Genomic DNA, 16,888 nt, shown 5'->3' on the forward strand with positions numbered 1-16,888 from the left:
AAGAACAAAAGCACATTTGTGTCCCTCCACTCTTTCACTGCCAATGCCAAGGCGTGTACTGCCCTCACTTTCAACTCTCCCACAGTGTTTATATGTCTACTAAACTACTTTAAAGAAAACCTCTGACAATGAAAACACCACCAAAGATGTTTTCAATTACAAGCCCACAAGCAAGGGGCACTTTAGAAATTATGGAATTAAAAGATAAGTTTATTTTGGTGCAAAAATTCTGGAATTCATGTGTATGAGGGGTATGCAAAAAAGATCATGGAAAAGATACATATTATGAAAAACTCCTACGGGGATTTCATTTTTTTTTCACACAGTAAACTTATCTTTTAATTGCATCTTCCACAAACTTTTTGAGGTTCTCTTGTGCATAAGATCACATTCACTAAATGACTCACCCAGGGAATAGTTCTAACAGTGCAGAGGAGGGAGCAGCGGCCTCCACGTGGGGTGGTCCGTAGCACTGCGTGATCTTCCACCATCCTTCCGGAGCTGGCTGCTAGCCTGGGGAAGAATATTGAGAGTGTGAGGAGTTGGAGAAATTAGGTGAGAGGCAACTCAGACTATTATTCTTGATGTTCTCAAAGAATTTCAGACAAACTGGCTATGTCAGCTCCATAATTGAGTGCAGGTCTGTAGATACTCAGGGACACTAGATGTGTGATGGGAACATCACTTCCATTCAGGTCCAGTCACAAGTGACAGGGGCAGGACACTGTGTTCCCAGATGACTGGAGAGACTCACAAGCCATCACAGAATTCAGAAGTCTTGTGGTTTTATCAACAAAGTTGTGCCTGGGTTGGGAGTGCTCACTCGTTCTGATAAACTCATTTTATCTATGTGCTCGGGAGGTGGCCTCAGGGACCAATGGGCAAATTCTGTTCTAGAAATCGTTGGCTATTTTACCATTGGAGAAATGTCACCATGCCAAAGCCTTTGATAACCGCAAGGGCTTTTGCTTTATTACTGAATTTTTTAAAAATTAAATGACCGTAAATTTTTATTGCTATCATTAGAAGTTGCAGCACCACACCAAGGTTTGTGTTTGGCCCTTTATAGATATCTTAATAATTCCGGCTCTGACCTAAAGGAGGACCTCATTATTTTTATTCCTATGCTAAAGTCAAAATTTGAACTGCTGATAGACCCAGGGGAATTTTATTTCTTTGATCTCTCAAGATCTAGCCTAAATGTCACTTCATACATAATGTGCTTTGTCATTTGACTCCTGCAGCATTTTGCATATTCTATTGAGTCACAAATGCCTCTTCCTAACTGGTGTATGGGAATAGGTGTAAGATTCCCCAGGCAGACAGTGGAGAGATAGGATGGTACTATCCACTACTGCACCTTCATGCCAAGCACCGTGTCTAAGAAACAGAAGCCCTCAGCCAATGTCGACTGTATGCTCTTGCATATGTCACTTGGTTTATCTGATTAAGTGGGACACACAGGCATTTGACCATCCCCTATCTTCACCGCACATATATGCTTGTAGTTATCACAGCAGTGGGAGGGGCAGCGCTGAGGACGGGCTCGCTTCAGAGGTTGCCCAGTGAAGCAGGGTAGTGTGGGCAGTATCCCAACTCACTCCATGGAGTCACCCTTGAATCAGGAAGAGCCAAGGAGATTGCTTCTGTATGGAACAGCCATTTTATAGTCCCCTTTCTAATTTTCCAAATTTTCCATAAGACTCATATTTCATTTTTACAACTGAATGAGGACAAAACTCTTTCACATTAAACTTTTATTAAATCAAATCAAAGGAACAAGTCTCATAACCTAGTAACCACTGCACAGTCCTGCCTGCCTCTATGGTATTTTTTCTGCTGTGTTAAACTTTAATGGTCAAATAAACAAAATACAGGTCCATTCCCCATGGTGATTACCATGAATAGGCAGCACATATCTGTGACAATGTTTCAATTTTAAAAATTATAATTTTTATAATCACAAAGTTTTGAAACCAATTTAAAGAAACCACCCTAATATATTGTGAACAGTAAAAAATCCATGCAAACAATATTTAAAATATGAAATTAGTTGGTGATATCAGCAGTTGTTAAAGAAGTTGAGATTTTAGGACAAGTCCTAGAAAGATTTTTGATTTCCTACCTGGGACTTCATGTGTCTCTACAGATGTCTGAATGGGAAGAAAAGGCACATAAACAAATATCCTTGGATTTGGAGCTGAAGAGGGAAATACAACAGAGAGCGTTTGCATGTTCTGTTTTCATGAACATGTAGCTTCCTAGCCAGCCGTATGGAGAGTGCAGATGAGGAGAGAATTCATTAACTTACTTGGTACCTGGGAAAGCACTATTTTGTTTCCTTAGCAAAATGAGTAAAGACTTCCGTATCTGAGCTGGGTGTTAAGAAGGGCATTTTTGTGTCTAAGACATGGAATCCAAGTGGTGCCTTGCACTTTCCTCTGTTCTTTGTTCAAGGCAGGGCTGGGCGGCCCACAGCTGCTGCACAGACAGCTCCATAGCCTACGGTGTTTATCAATGGTAGAACTTTTGAGCTGGTGCAACCGAGTGACAGGATAGAAATGATGGTACGGGTAACATCCAATCCTAACTTTATTTTAGGGCTCAGAATCCCCTTTATTCACTACCAGCACCATAAACAACCCTGGACAAAGAGTTTATCCACCTCAATTCTCTATGTGGTTCACTTGTTGCAAGATATAACTGTATCCTAGAGAAGTTGCATGCATACCTTGGTATATGTGACAGAGTCATAATTGCCAATCCTATCTATTTCCAGTGAGAAAGGGAAGGAATTCGTAAGTGTGTTGGGGAGAGTCAAGCCTTCAGGGGAATTTTGCTCAGACATGCCTGAGCTCCCCCAAGATCCCAGAGACAGATTTCAAGAGAATGTTAGTGGCAGGGCACCTGGGCTGGCCATGTTTCATTCCTGCAGTCCCAACTCTTCTCTGAGCTCTGGCCTGCTGGTCCTGTGATTTTGACCATGACCTTCATCAATCTGTCTGCGTTAAGTCAGCTATTCTTACACGGACAGCATCATTTCCTCAAAGACACAGAAGCCCCCTGAACTGCTGCCTGCTGTCCCACTCTTTCCAATGGTCAGAGCTTGGTCTCTAAAACTGAGGAGCATGTCCCCAGCCTCTCTTAATACTGTGACTCCCTTAAGAAACTCAAGTGCACACCGATTCACAGCTATCACATCCTATCCGAAAGGCAAAGAACACTTTCAAAACTTTACCCGACAGGGCCATAAAACAAATAAGGGAGGAAACTGAAAAGATGGAAAATAGCTTCATGAGAGAAATCAGTCTTGAGATCAGTTATGAAGAATGTGGGTATGTGGTTACAATGGTTGATTAAGAACAAAATTATCGCTCAACTGTTTTTAACAGGTTGGGTTTCAGCTACCCATTGTGAATCAGAGCTCACAATGTCTGCCATTCTTTATAGACTTTTGAATATGAATGAATACAAATAATACTGGCTTTCTGGGAAAAGACAGAGATGCCAGATTTGCTAAGCCTGCAGTTGAAAATACACACATCCACACCATACACACATACACATGCACAAACTACAAAAGTACTTTCCTATCAAATCTAATTAAGTAAATACTGAATCACCATACACATGCCACAGTAAGATGTTATGATGTTATTAACTGCTTATTCATTCAGTTTCTCAGAAAAAAAAGCAGGCTATGCTTCTGATTTACAACTTCAATTGTAGCCATTCTAACTACATTTATTTTAAAAATCATTTATTTTAAAAGTTTTGTTCATTTTCATTTTATTTGTAAAGCAGAGAAAGAGAGAGCGAGAGAGAGAGAGAGAAGGTATCTTACATCCACTGGTTCACTCTCTAAACCTACAGTGGTCAGAGTTGAACTAGGCCAAAAAAGCCAGGAACTCAGAGCTCACTCTGGGTTTCCCACATGTGTGTCAGGGATCCAACTACTTGGGCCATCACCTGTTACCTCCCAGGGTGCATAAGAGCAGGAAGCTGGGTAGGAAGCAGAGGCAGGACTTGAACCCAGGCACTCTGATATGGGACACAAGTGTCCTGAGTTGCATCTCACTCACTGTGCCAAACACTTGCCTCCATTCTGAGAATCTGAATTTTAAAATTACGTTCACTTGTCTATGAAAGAGTGGACATGCAAGAAGTATATTTCTAGGAAATTCATTTTCCGTAATTTCCCAGGTGCCGTCCAAGGTCAAATTCTAAAGAGTATTTTTGCTTTCCTAGCCATCCTCTCAAGCCCCCAGTAACAGAGATTCCAGTAACTGGCCTCTCTCACTGTGCAACTGAATTTCATCTTTTATTTACAATATATGTACTGTTTTTCTCTCAGCATTTGAGCCTGGTGGTTCCGGATCATTTTTCCACACATTTAAAAAAAAGCACTCTAATTTTTTTTCAAGAAGTATTTATTTATTTTAAAATCAGAGTTACACAGAGAGAGAAGGAGAGGCAGAGAGCAAGAGAGAGAGAGAGAGAGAGAGAGAGAGAAAGAGAGAGAGAGAGGTCTTCCATCCGCTGGTTCACTCCCCAATTGGCCACAACAGCCGGAGCTGTGCTGATCCAAAGCCAGGAGCAAGGAGCCAGGAGCCAGGAGCTTCTTCTGGGTCTCCCACATAGGTGTAAGGCCCAAGGACTTGGGTCATCTTCTACTGCTTTCCCAGGCCATAGCAGAGAGCTGGATAGGAAGTGGAGCAGCCAGGACTCGAACCGGAGCCCATATGGGATTGTCGGCACTGCAGGCAGTGGTTTTACCTGCTACGCCACAACCCTGGCCCCATAAAGCCCTCTAATTTTATAATGACTATCTTTATTCTAATTATTTTTACAAAGAATACTAATTTTTTAAAAGACTTTGATGGGGCTGGCATTGTAACATAGCATGTTGTTACCATCTGCAATGGCAGCATCCCTTATGAGTGCTGGTTCCAGTCCCGGCTGCTCCACTTCTGATCCAGCTCCCTGCTAATGCACCTGGGAAAGCAGCAGAGGATGGCCCAAGTGCTTGGGCCCCTGCACCCATGTGGGAGACCCAGGTGAAGCTCCTGGCTCCTGGTTTTGGTCTGACCCAGCCTTGGTCAGTGTGGCCATCTGGGGAGTGAATCAGTAGATGGAAGGTATCTGTCTGTCTGTCTGTCTCTCTCTCTCTCTCTCACTTTTCCCTCTCCTTCTCTCTCTTGTCTTTCCAATAAATAAATAAATCTTCAAAAAGAAAGACTTTGAAACTCACTGAACTATTTCCTATGATACAAGTTACAAGCACTAAGTCACTGAAGCTGCATCAGCACTAACTAATCTAAAATGATTGATTGGTCACCAAAATCAATCGGTGTGGTAACTAAGAAAAATCTTTTCATTTCCAAACCTTTCCCAATGCTGCAGTCTCTACCCTAGACCTATTTAAATCTTACCAGTCAGTTATGGACCAACTCTGATCGCACATGAACCACGCAAATCACTTCTTTAAATGTTCATTTAACATGTGCTACATCATAAATCACACCACCTCTTCCTGCAACAATTTTTGAAGAATTCAGTTACTAGATTGATTTCTAAGGGATATTTACTGAAAGACTGGGCAAATTCTAAAGTGTACCTAAAGCATACCTGTTACTGGACTGAAAATTTAGAAATGCCAGGAGCTGCCTTACTAAGGGGCAGACACAAATATAAGGAAAGCAGGGGAGCCCTGCATGCTTGAGCATACAATAACCTCAAGGATTTGGGATTATGTGGTCTAGATCATCTTCTGTGGGAAGCAATGGGAGAAAAATGACTGGGACTTGTTTCAGTTGTACTGAGGCATAATTGGTAAATAAAAATTATATATATTCAAAGTAGTCAACAAGATGATGTGATATACATGAACAATTGTGAAATGATTACCATAATTGAATAATTAACATCCGTTGCCAGACAAAGTTACCCTTTTTTGCATATGTGTGGTAAGGACCCTTAAGATCTACCCTCTTAGAAAATTTCAAGTAAATCACACAGTATTATTATTAATTATATGCTAAGTATGTTATATAGCATTATTAATTATGTGTAAGTATTAATTGTGTATTATTACTAATCTTGTATAACTAATGGGGTTTGTTGTGGTCCCTATTAGTATTGTCTTTAAGGAGTCGTAGAAAGAATCATGAGAGAACAAAACTAGAAACCTCAGAAGATCCCCCAGGATAAGCAGTTACAGGAGGAGAAAGGGATCCAGGGATGTTGCAGAAAGCCACACAGTAGCTTGAGAAAGGAACAAAAAAATTCACGAGGAGCTCTTTTTATTTTAAAAATATTTTTAATCTTATTTACATGAAAGGCAGAGGGAGAAAGAGAAGAGAGAGGACAGATAGAGAACTCCCATCCACTGGTTCACCTCCCAAAAACCTGCAGTGACCTTAGTCTGGGGTCAAAGCTAGGAGCTGTGAACCCAATCCAGGTAACCAACACAGGTTACAGGAATCCAATCACTTGAGCCACCATTTGCTATTTCCCAGGGTCCACATTAGCAGGACTCTGGAGTTGAGAGTGGAGCCAGGAATTAAACTCAGCTTCTTCAGTATGAGACATGGGTGTCTTAACAGGTATCGACTGTTAGACCAAATGCCCAACTCCAGTTTAGCTTTGAGTGCAGGGAAATCTGAACCTGAGTTGACAGTAAATTGACAGAAACATCTCTATCTCAAAAATAACTGATGTACCAGAAAGATGTTGAAGTCTTTCTATATCAAGATTAATAAGGAAAGACAAAATTGAGGAAAGAGGAAGGAAATAATAGTTAAGAAACATGAAAAATGTGTAATTATATCCTAGAATTATTTTACTTTCCAAACTTGCTCTAAACTCAAATTCTAAGTTGGATTCTACAAACCAGCTCTTACTGTACATATATCACAAAAAAAGTATTTAGTGACACATACACACACATATTTTAAAAAGTAGAGAAGAGGAGAGAAAGAAAAAGGGCTTAAGGAAAGATCTAGACTAAAATTTTAAAATTGTTTTTTATTTCATTCATGTAATACTAGGTCCTTTAGCAAAAGAATAGTTCAAATATGGAAAGAGAGAAATAAATACCCTCTGGGGTGCTTGATTTGTAGAATTAAGTCATAGAGTCATATCAGCCAGAGTTCACAGTATATAAATTGTTATGGACTACTATACATTGACTTCAATTGTCACAGAGTTCAAGTCTTGCTCCCAGTGAGTGGGAGTTGCATGAGCGTTAGGGCTATGCCACATACTACTTGTAAAACCCTGTTTATATGAAGGTACTTCAAAAAGTTCGTGGAAAATGCAATTGATAGGTTATTTTTGTGAAAAAAACACTTTGAAATTCTTGTATGGAAGGGTGTTCAAAATTTGTGCGAAATGAGTATCATGAAAAAACTGTGCATGGATTTCAAAATGTTTGCACCAAAATAAACTTATCTTTTAATTCCATTTTTCATGAACTTTCTGAAATCCTCTTGTACTTAACAATCCTGAGAGCATTATAGCTACTTAATAAATACTGAATTTAACTGAACTGATTAAACTCAGATTAGCAAGTTGTGATAAATCTATGGGAACATAAAATTATAAGGTTAAAGGGAAAAATCCCACAGATGCTCCCTTTCATTCCCCACTCCTCCCTGCACCCCACTGTCAGACCATGCTTGCAATTTTTCTTCTAGAATTCACTTATTGAGAAAATTCTGTACATATATTCAGAATCCGATTGCAGAAACACATTCCCCACCATACATATTCCATTTAGTTGTCCAGGATGCCATGTGAAGGACACACCCTTCACTGAAGGAATAGCTGGAATAATCCTGGTAATGTGTCATGAGGATAGATCTGTAGGAGAGTCTCAATTAAGATATCCAAGAGATCTTTGAACTTCATTGGGAAAATATTTGAAACTTGTATATGCAGGCGAGTAACATATGCAATTAAGAGATAAATAATTACAGGAATAGAAAAGTAAGAGAGCCATAGAAGGTGTGAGGCTGGACTTCAGCCAGAGTTCACAATTCTCCAGGGACAACCAGGAGATCTGATCCTGTGATGTCCCCTGGTGAATGTTGTAGTTTTCTGTGACTCCCTATGCACCCCTGTGTAGTTTTGTTTCCTTGAAATATTTTTCTCATCCACAATAAAAATAATTCATTTTCCCCTCTGATTATTTAAATATTATACACTCTTCCTACAAAATTCACACCTTTCATCAAATATTTGGGGAAAAAAATCCCACCAAAATCTCAGTGCTCTTTCATAAATAATTGCCATTTTAATAAACTATTTATTACATTTGGATTTGATCTTCTCTGAATTATTTATTTATAGCCTTTGACCATTTTTATTGTACTATCCTTTTATTATTTGTATAATACTAATATAAACTGTTTTAGTCAACTGCTTTGTAAATGTTTTTAGTAGTCTTGCTATATAAAATATGTATATTTATAGCATTTTTAATACTGGAGGTTGGTATTTTTGCTATATAAAAGGCTTGTATTTATAAAGTGCAACACATTTGACATTTTTGCAGCTTCAGGGTCTCCTACTGCAAGGTGACAAGCTCTCTGGAGCACTGTTGAGCTGGAGGCAGTGGAATTGGGTTCAGTTCTTAAAATACTATAATTCTTTTGCTCTTACCTATTTTGAAACATCACCTTTGTAACAACACACCATCCCCAGGCACACACCGATCCCTTTATTTTCTTTGAAAAAATCACAGAGATGATCCAAAAACTATGTTCTTCTCCATAACTGTTAGATCATGGAAGACACTATGAGGATGAGACACAGCCAATAAAATTCGGTCTCTCGCCTTCGGTTATTTTGCATTTTAAATGTGTCCATGTAGAAAACATGTGAAAGACAGTTATTCATTGCAAAAAGACTTCTCCCTTTTGCATTCCCTTCCCAGAGTATACTACTGGACATGCATTTATGGATCATTTAGTTAGGGTTATATGTCATCTATTGTCCCTAGCCTCCCAATTTGAGAAAAAGTTCAAGGTAGAATGTTCAGATGACATGACTCTCCCTCTATGTTTTATTCATCTCATGTGACAAGAACTTATTTTTTCCTATTACCTTGAATGCATCTGCTGGCTTTATCAGTGGACATAAATACTGAGCAATAATGAAATAATTAGATCATAGGAAATATCATTCAGTTGTGTTATTTATAGCAGTTGTTATTTCTATATATAACATTTTTATAGACTAATATATTTTTGATTAACCTGTTAAAACTATTTTCCCCTTTTCATTTCTTTATGATTATGATAAGGAGGCATATTTTACTGATAAATAAGGAGTTACCTAATTTAAGAACACACTGCAGAGGTTCACAGAAGCAAGATCGTCAGGGTGTAGGAAGGAGGGGCCTGGTCCAGCAAACCCCTTGCAAATGGTGCATCTCATGAGGCACTTGTGAGGATTCCAAGACGTGCACACTCATCTGTGTGAAAGGTTCCAGCGGTTCACAACCGACCAGGGACATTTCTCACAATGATGCACTCTGATAGCCAGGCACACTGCCTTCGTGTTTTATAGCATAAAAACACTTCTCTAAATACACTGAGCGTAATGTAACTATCCTCCTTCATTTGTCTGAATGGCAAATGCCATTATCTAAGAATCATGAAATTAAAATGGCGGACAATTTCATTTATGTGCATTTCTATCTAAATGAAATCTACCACGTCCCGGGGCCTGTATTCAATGTAGTGCTTTGGCTGAGGTTGGGTGCACAAAGAATACATGCTTTTGACACTAAGATTCTGAAAGTATTTATGTTCCCCAACTTAAGTTCCATTTTATACACTTTTCTAGAAGAAAAGAAGAAGAATGTTAAAAAGATTTTTTCTTATTTCTACTTTCATTTGTTATTTGATTTTTCACAAGTAAGCCTCAAAAGAGCGTGTTTCCTATTGAAAATCTCACACTTCTATAAATCTTCACTAGAAACAGTAGACAGGGGATCCAACATACTGAGTAACCTAGCAACCATCCTAATTTCATCCACATTCCTGGCCTGTTTGTTGGCTCCATTCAATCCAGAAATAGACAAGAATGAAATCTGAAACCTTCATGACAATGCTAGGGAATTAGCAGTAAAAAGACACATCTGGCAGCAACTCAGTTTTGCTTCTTACAAACTATATGGGTGTTTTTGGTTTTGTTTTTTTCAGTAAGAGGATAAAGATTTTTAAAAAGAAAATTTTTAGATGTATTTATTTATTTGAAAGGCAGACTAACAGAGCTAGAGAGAGAGAGAGAGGTCTTCCATCCACTGGTTTACTCCCCAAATGGCCACAATAGCCAGGGCTGTGCCAGACTGAAGCCAGGAGCCAGGAACTCCATCCTTATGTCCTACATGAGTGGCTGAGGCCCAAGTCATTGGGCCATCTTCTGCTGCTTTTTGAGGCACCTTAGCAGGAAGCTGGATTCGAAGCAGAACCACTGTTACTCAAGCAGGCACCCTGACACTGGTGTCACAGGCAGCAGCTTAACCTGCTGCAGCACAGTGTCAGCCTGGGGATCAAGATTTGGTTCACGTCACTGGAAGAAAAGACAGCTGCTGTTTACTGAAGGAGCATGGGAAATTACAGGTTCAGTTTCTGACCTATTCCGTCGATCACATCTTAACAGGTGTTTCCTCTAGCAAAGAGGAAGATAGTTGGCAGGTGAATTGTTGGCACAAAGACTAGAGTAGTGGAAAAGAAGAGGTGAAGTGGCTGCCCTGTGTGGCCTGCCAACACTTGGAGATCTAAAAATGAGAATGAATGAGCCAGGGAGACTGGACAAGACAGGGGTGATATAGGAAAGACACACTACAGTGAGTGTGCAAGGAGAGAGCAGGCCACTGCACCCAGGCAAGATGGCAGCTGCACTGACCAGGGCAGCAGGGAGGTCCCTGGAGACATCCACAAGAGTCTTTTGAGAGCAGACATGGGGACAAAGCCGAGCGATAGACTCTCCCAGGGCGACTGGGAAGACAAGTGACCGCTTTTATTTCCTCCTGTGAGGAAGGTAAGCAATACGTGAAGGGTGCTCATGCTTGCACTGCCTGTAAATTTGTGACTTTCAAACTTTCATTTGAACCTTTTTCTACTCTTCTATTCCTCAATTCAAACACGCTCTTCCAAATTTCAGTGTAGGTTTGTAACTTTTGTCTTTAAATCTTCCTTTCTGTTTTATATCTCTCTACCTTTTTCATGGTCTCTCTTCCAGTAGAGTAGAAGAGAAAAACCATTAATAAGTCTGTTAGAAAATATGAGCTAATATCATTATCAAATCTTACATATGGGGGCATAGGTTTGGCATAGCTTAGGATTAACTCAGGTCAAGGCTAGCTTGGGATGTCCACAGCCCTTATCAGAATACCTGGGTTCAAGTCCTGGCTCCACTCCTTGATTTCAGCTCTTTACAAATGTGCACCCTGGGAAACAGTAGTGGATAGCTCAAGTGCTTGGGTCCCTGTCAGCCACATGAGAGATCTGGATAGAGTTTCAGGCACTTGACTTTGGTCTGGCCCAATCCAGGTGTTACAGGAACTCTCCATCAGTCTGCCTCTCTCTACCTTTGGATAAAGTTAAAAAAAATCTTTTAAAGTTACATGAAAACCAGAAAATGTAAAACTTTTGAAGTGAAACATAATCATACAATTTCTAGTCAGGTCATTCTCTAGTATACTGTAAAAATGGGGGCTGTGTTATGGGTCAACTGGTTATACCAGAGTCCCACGTGGGCACCAATCTGAGTTCTGGCAGCTCCACTTTCAGTCCAGTTCCCTGCTAATGCACCTGGGAAAGCAGCAAATGATGGCCCAAGTGCTTGAGCACCTGCCACCTGTGTGGGAGATCTGGATAGAATTCCTTTCTTCCACCTGGCCCAGCCCCCACCATTGTAACCATTGGTGGAGTGAACCAGCCACGGCAAGATCTTTCTATCTGTCTCTCTTGCTCCCTCTCCCTTTTCCCACATAACTCTGCCTTTCAAATAAGTAAACAAATCTTTAAAAAACACTGTAAAAGTTAACGGCCCTTTCTATTATGTTGTTCTAGATATTTTCTGCTTGTATATCGTTCTAGATATTTTTAAGTACAGATATGGAGACAGATAATATCTGTTAATCAAATACATGCTTTCTTTTTCAGTGGCTTTGATGCCATCTATTGAATAATTTTATATTCATAAAGTGCTTTGAGCCATGCAGCAAATCTGTTTAAAATGAATAAACAAAGAACGAGCCATTTCCTTAATTTTTTTCCCAGATTGAGTGAAACCTTTCATTATGACAGAAGGCTAAGCATTAAATATAGAGAATCCTAGATTAAGATCCATCACATTGCTAGCCTTTATGTCCTCCTTTCACCACAAAATACATGGAAACCTTTGTCTGATCTTAATCTTTAAAAATTATCCCAAATTATAGGTCCAGGAATGAATCATTCAAAGGTGGGTCCAGGAGAAGCAGGTGGGTTATCCCCACCCCTGGCTACTGCGCCCTTGCTCTGTGGCAGCAGCCAGGACACAACAAAGGATGGCTCAAGGCCTGGGACCCTTCCAGATGCTTGCAAGAGAAGCTCTGGGGAACAAAGTCAAGAGCTGGGAAGACAGGCCAGAACTTACTTCCAGATCAGCCTCAGCATGCTGGAGACCCCAGACCAAAACATCCAACTACCTGGGCAAAATGTTTGGTGCCCTTTCAAAACAATGTTCTTTAATATGTGCTAAGAGACAAAATATCCTCCCTTGATAATTGACAAGAGATATTTAACCCTGGTCACAAACTAACACCTTACCCTGTGAAACGGAAGCCCTGCGATTATAGCCTCACCACCCTGAGAAGGCACGTGAGAAAGACTGGCCAGCCATCATTACTATATCATGTGTCTAAGGTGACCAGGACATGCCATTCTCATTTCTTTCTTTAAAAAAAAAATGTTTATTTGAGACAAACAGACAAATAGAGAGAGAGCTTCCATCTGCTGGTCCCTTTCCCAGATGCCCACAATGATGAATGCTGGGCACGGGTGAAACTGATAGTTGGGAACTCAACCCTAGTCTTCCACATGAGTGATAGGAATCCAACCACATGAGCCTCACTGTTGCCTCTCAGGGCATGTCCTTGCAAGAAGCTGGAGTCGGGACCCAGGATTGGACTTGAACTCAGGCCCTCTGAATTGGGACTCAAGCATCCCAACATGTAGTTTAACAGCTAGGCCAAACATCTGCCCCTCATTCTTTTTTTAAAAAAAGATTTAAATAGTAGACTTTGAATAACAAACTTAATTTTTAGTAGGGCAGTTTTTGGTTTACAGAAAAATAAAGCAGAAAGCATAAAGTAATAACCCGCTCTCTGCTCCCAAAACATCATTTTTTTATTAGCATCTTGCTTTCATTTGGTACAGTTGTTAAGACTGATGAACCAATACTGATCCATTATTACTAACTCAGGTCCACAGTTTACATCAGGATCCACAGCATGTGTTGCAAAGCTCCATGGTTTTTTTTTTTTTTTCAGATTTTATTTACTTATTTAAGAGAGAGAGACAGAGACAGAGAGATAAGGGAACAACTAATATAGGAACCAAGGTTTAACATGCACAAAGAATGCATGTTGGTTCACTCCCCAAATGGCCACAACAGCTGGGATTGGGCCAACCCAAAGTTAGTCTTCAATAATCCATCTGCATCTCCCACCTGGGTGACGGGAGCCATGTTCAGCAGCATCCCGGGTGCATTGTCAGGGAGCAGGATCAGAAGCAGAGCAGCTGGATACAAGCCAGCACTCCGGTATGAGATGGCAGAATTGTAAGGAGTAGCTTAACCTGCTGCACCACAACACTGGCATCTCTATGGGTTTTGAGAAAACGTTTAGAGCCATGTATTCAGCATGATGGTACCAGCAGAGAATAATGTCACCACCATAAAAACTTACTATACTCCTCCTATTCACTCCTCTTCTTTCCTTTTGAAGTAGCTGATCAAAGGACACCTTGCAATAGTTACCACTCTCTTCCCATCTTCAGTGATGCTTTATCCGCAGAGCGCCCCTTACAGAGGTGCACATGCATGGCAGATCCACCAGACTCTCACTCTAGACTCTCAGTGCCAGATTCCATATCCATCTTACTAAGGAACAATTTCAAAAATTATGGCTGGTGAGTGAGAAAGCGACTAAACATATCTGGTCTTCACGTCCAGGGTCAACCAGGAGCAGGAATGATGAAGTAGGATATCTAGTGAAGATTTCCCAGCAGGTGAAATTCTCAGAAGTACTGAAGTTAAGACAGAAATAGAGGAAATGGCATCACTGAAGCAAGGCTAAGTTACAAATCAAGTTCTGATTTCCTTTTCCTAAGTTTTCATGAAGGAGATTCGGTCTCTTCCTGAAGCAAGTTCAAGAGTCCTTTCTTTGTAGGGAGGCTTAAGTTCCAATTATTTGCGGCAGTTCTATTTGGGGCATACGCTAGTTTTTTTGTCATATGTGCGGCTCTTAAATATAGAGAAAAAGCCAGGTAAGTAGCTCGAATGGCACAAAGAGTTCCACACATTACTGGATTTGGAGTGCTCTGTGTTTTGCATTTTAAGCTTGATGCTTATAGGAAACTCAAGGAAAGAGAATTGGATTGGGAAAATTGAATAACTCAAACTTTTCAGAATGATGCAAAATTAACAGCATCGAGAAGATATGGTGCAGGGAGACTGAACAAAAGATATTTAGAATCAGAGCTAAACTCAAATCCTTCCCAGCCACTTAGCAACTGTGTGACCTCACACAACTCATGAAATTTTAGGACCTCCACATTTCTGCATTTGAAAAATAAACAACATGGGGCTGCCCTTTGTCACAGAACTTAAGACGCCATTTGCCACACCTGCATCCCATATTGAAGTACCCGAGTTCAAGTCCTGACTCTGTTTCGTATCCAACTTCCTAGTTGTCGCTCCCCCTCTTTGTGGAGGAACGACACAGGACCCTGTGTTGTTCTTTTGTCTGCTCGGCCCTCCCTGGGTTTGCTGCTGGTTCTTCCCGGGTTGGCTACCAACCCTTCCACCTCCGTGGAAGGGCGGTTCCCCCTGCCACTTTCCCCACTTCCACGGGGGAGCGGCACACCTCCAGCCGGCTCTCTCGGGGGCTGCTCAGATGTTCCTCAGGTGTTCCTGGTGCATGTTGTCTCTCTCCTCCTTTATAGTCCTCTTCCACCAATCCCAACTCTGCTACCCACACGCCGAGTACGCTGCTCTCCTCCAATCAGGAGCAGGATCAGCTCCTGCAGGTCATCACTCAAGTTGGCGAGAGGCAGCTGTATAGAAGCTTTTTACTCCTCTCCCAGCGCCATATTGTGGGAGAGCAGATGCATAGAATAAGTCTTAATTCGAGTAACAGTCTAGTCCGAGTTGCTCCCCACAATTCCCCCTTTCTTTTTATTTTTTGGCGTTGATACGCGCCTGTCTTCGGTGCCCCGCGGCACACACTCTGCTCTGCTTGCTAGAGTTGCCCACAGATGCTTACAAGCCCTACCAATCAGGCAAACCGAATCCAGGTCCTCTCTTCGCCATGTTGTGAGGAGATTTTTAGGCGCTGATGCGTGCCTGTGTTCGGTGCCCTGCAGCGCATGCTCTGCTCTGCTCGAACTGCCTGCAGGTGCTTACAAGCCCTACCAATCAGGCAAACCGAATCCGAGCCTTCTCATTGCCATCTTGTGGGGAGACTTATTGGTGTTGATAACGTGCCTGTTTTCGGTGACCTGCAGCAGGTAAGCTGCTAGCCACCAGCAGGTGCTTATCATCTTACTAATCAGGCAGACTGAATCCAAGCCCTCTCATTGCCGTGTTGTGGGGAGGCCTTATTTTTCTCTATTTCTCTGTCTCCGGGCATTCCTATCTCTCCTATTTTACTTCTATCTGCCAGCATTCCTATTTCTTTCATTTTACTTCTATACTTCTATTTCTCTTATCCCCGCGGCTTCCCGGCACCCGCCCCGAGGCTGCTTCTCGGCGCCTCACCCTGCAGCGGCTTCCCGGCTCTGCGCGGCTTCCCGGCTTCACGCGCGCTCCGTGGTCTCTGCGCCCTTCGCGCCTGCATCACAGCCTCCGCGCTAGCCCCACGTTCCCTATCTATTCGCGCCCCGTGCACTCTCCCCACTTGTGCCCCGCGCGCTTTCTCTGCACGCGGCGGCTTCCGCGAATCACACAGCCTAGCTCACGTTTCCGCCACCGGTTGTTTTAGTTTTCAGTCTAAGTTCCCCGGGCTAACCTGACGAAATGCAACCTATAGCTTACGTCTCCGCTCCCGGTTTGGCTTCCCGTCGTTTGCTCCCCGGGCTAATCTGACGGATTTCAACCTGGCTTACGTCTCTGCCTCTGGTTTTAGCTTTTCGCCTTTTGCTCCCCGGGCTGACTTGAAGAATTCCAACCTAGCTTACGTCTCCGCCTCAGCCTGCCCCCGCGGCTTCATCCTCCTAACATTTTTCTCTACCTGGTATGTTTCCTAACTTTTCTTCCAACAATATTCCCCTCTCATTTCTCCTGGCTTCTCCCCACAGTCCGTATCCAAGTCTGTTTGTTCTAGCTTTCACTTTCGCTTTTAATCTCCTAGCTTCCCCACCATATTCCGCATCCGAGTCTGTTTCCTCCAGCTTTCACTTTCGCTTTCAATCCTAACTTCTTCCGGCACTTTTTCCGTCCGGCTTTTCCCTAGGCTCTTTGCTAGTCTCTCTCTCCGGTATTTTCCCACTTCTTCCCGTTTCTTTCCTCCTAGGTTTCCTATCCAAGTCACGGCACCATTATGTCGCTCCCCCTCTTCGTGGAGGAGCGACACTGGACCCTGCGCTGTTCTTTTGTCTGCTCGGCCCTC

At 41.9% G+C, this 16,888-nt stretch overlaps 1 long non-coding RNA gene across 1 annotated transcript in view; it reads right to left on the reverse strand.

The window, feature by feature from the left end:
• Positions 1 to 16,888, reverse strand: part of LOC127483555 (uncharacterized) — a 158,277-nt gene that overhangs the window by 21,839 nt on the left and 119,550 nt on the right. Inside the window, exon 2 of the long non-coding RNA XR_011381495.1 lies at positions 408 to 513. This is a non-coding gene — a long non-coding RNA (uncharacterized lncRNA). The remainder of the gene's footprint in view (positions 1 to 407; positions 514 to 16,888) is intronic.

The sequence above is a fragment of the Oryctolagus cuniculus genome, chromosome 13, assembly GCF_964237555.1.
Source record: "Oryctolagus cuniculus chromosome 13, mOryCun1.1, whole genome shotgun sequence".
In the NCBI taxonomy this organism is placed as follows: Eukaryota; Metazoa; Chordata; class Mammalia; order Lagomorpha; family Leporidae; genus Oryctolagus; species Oryctolagus cuniculus.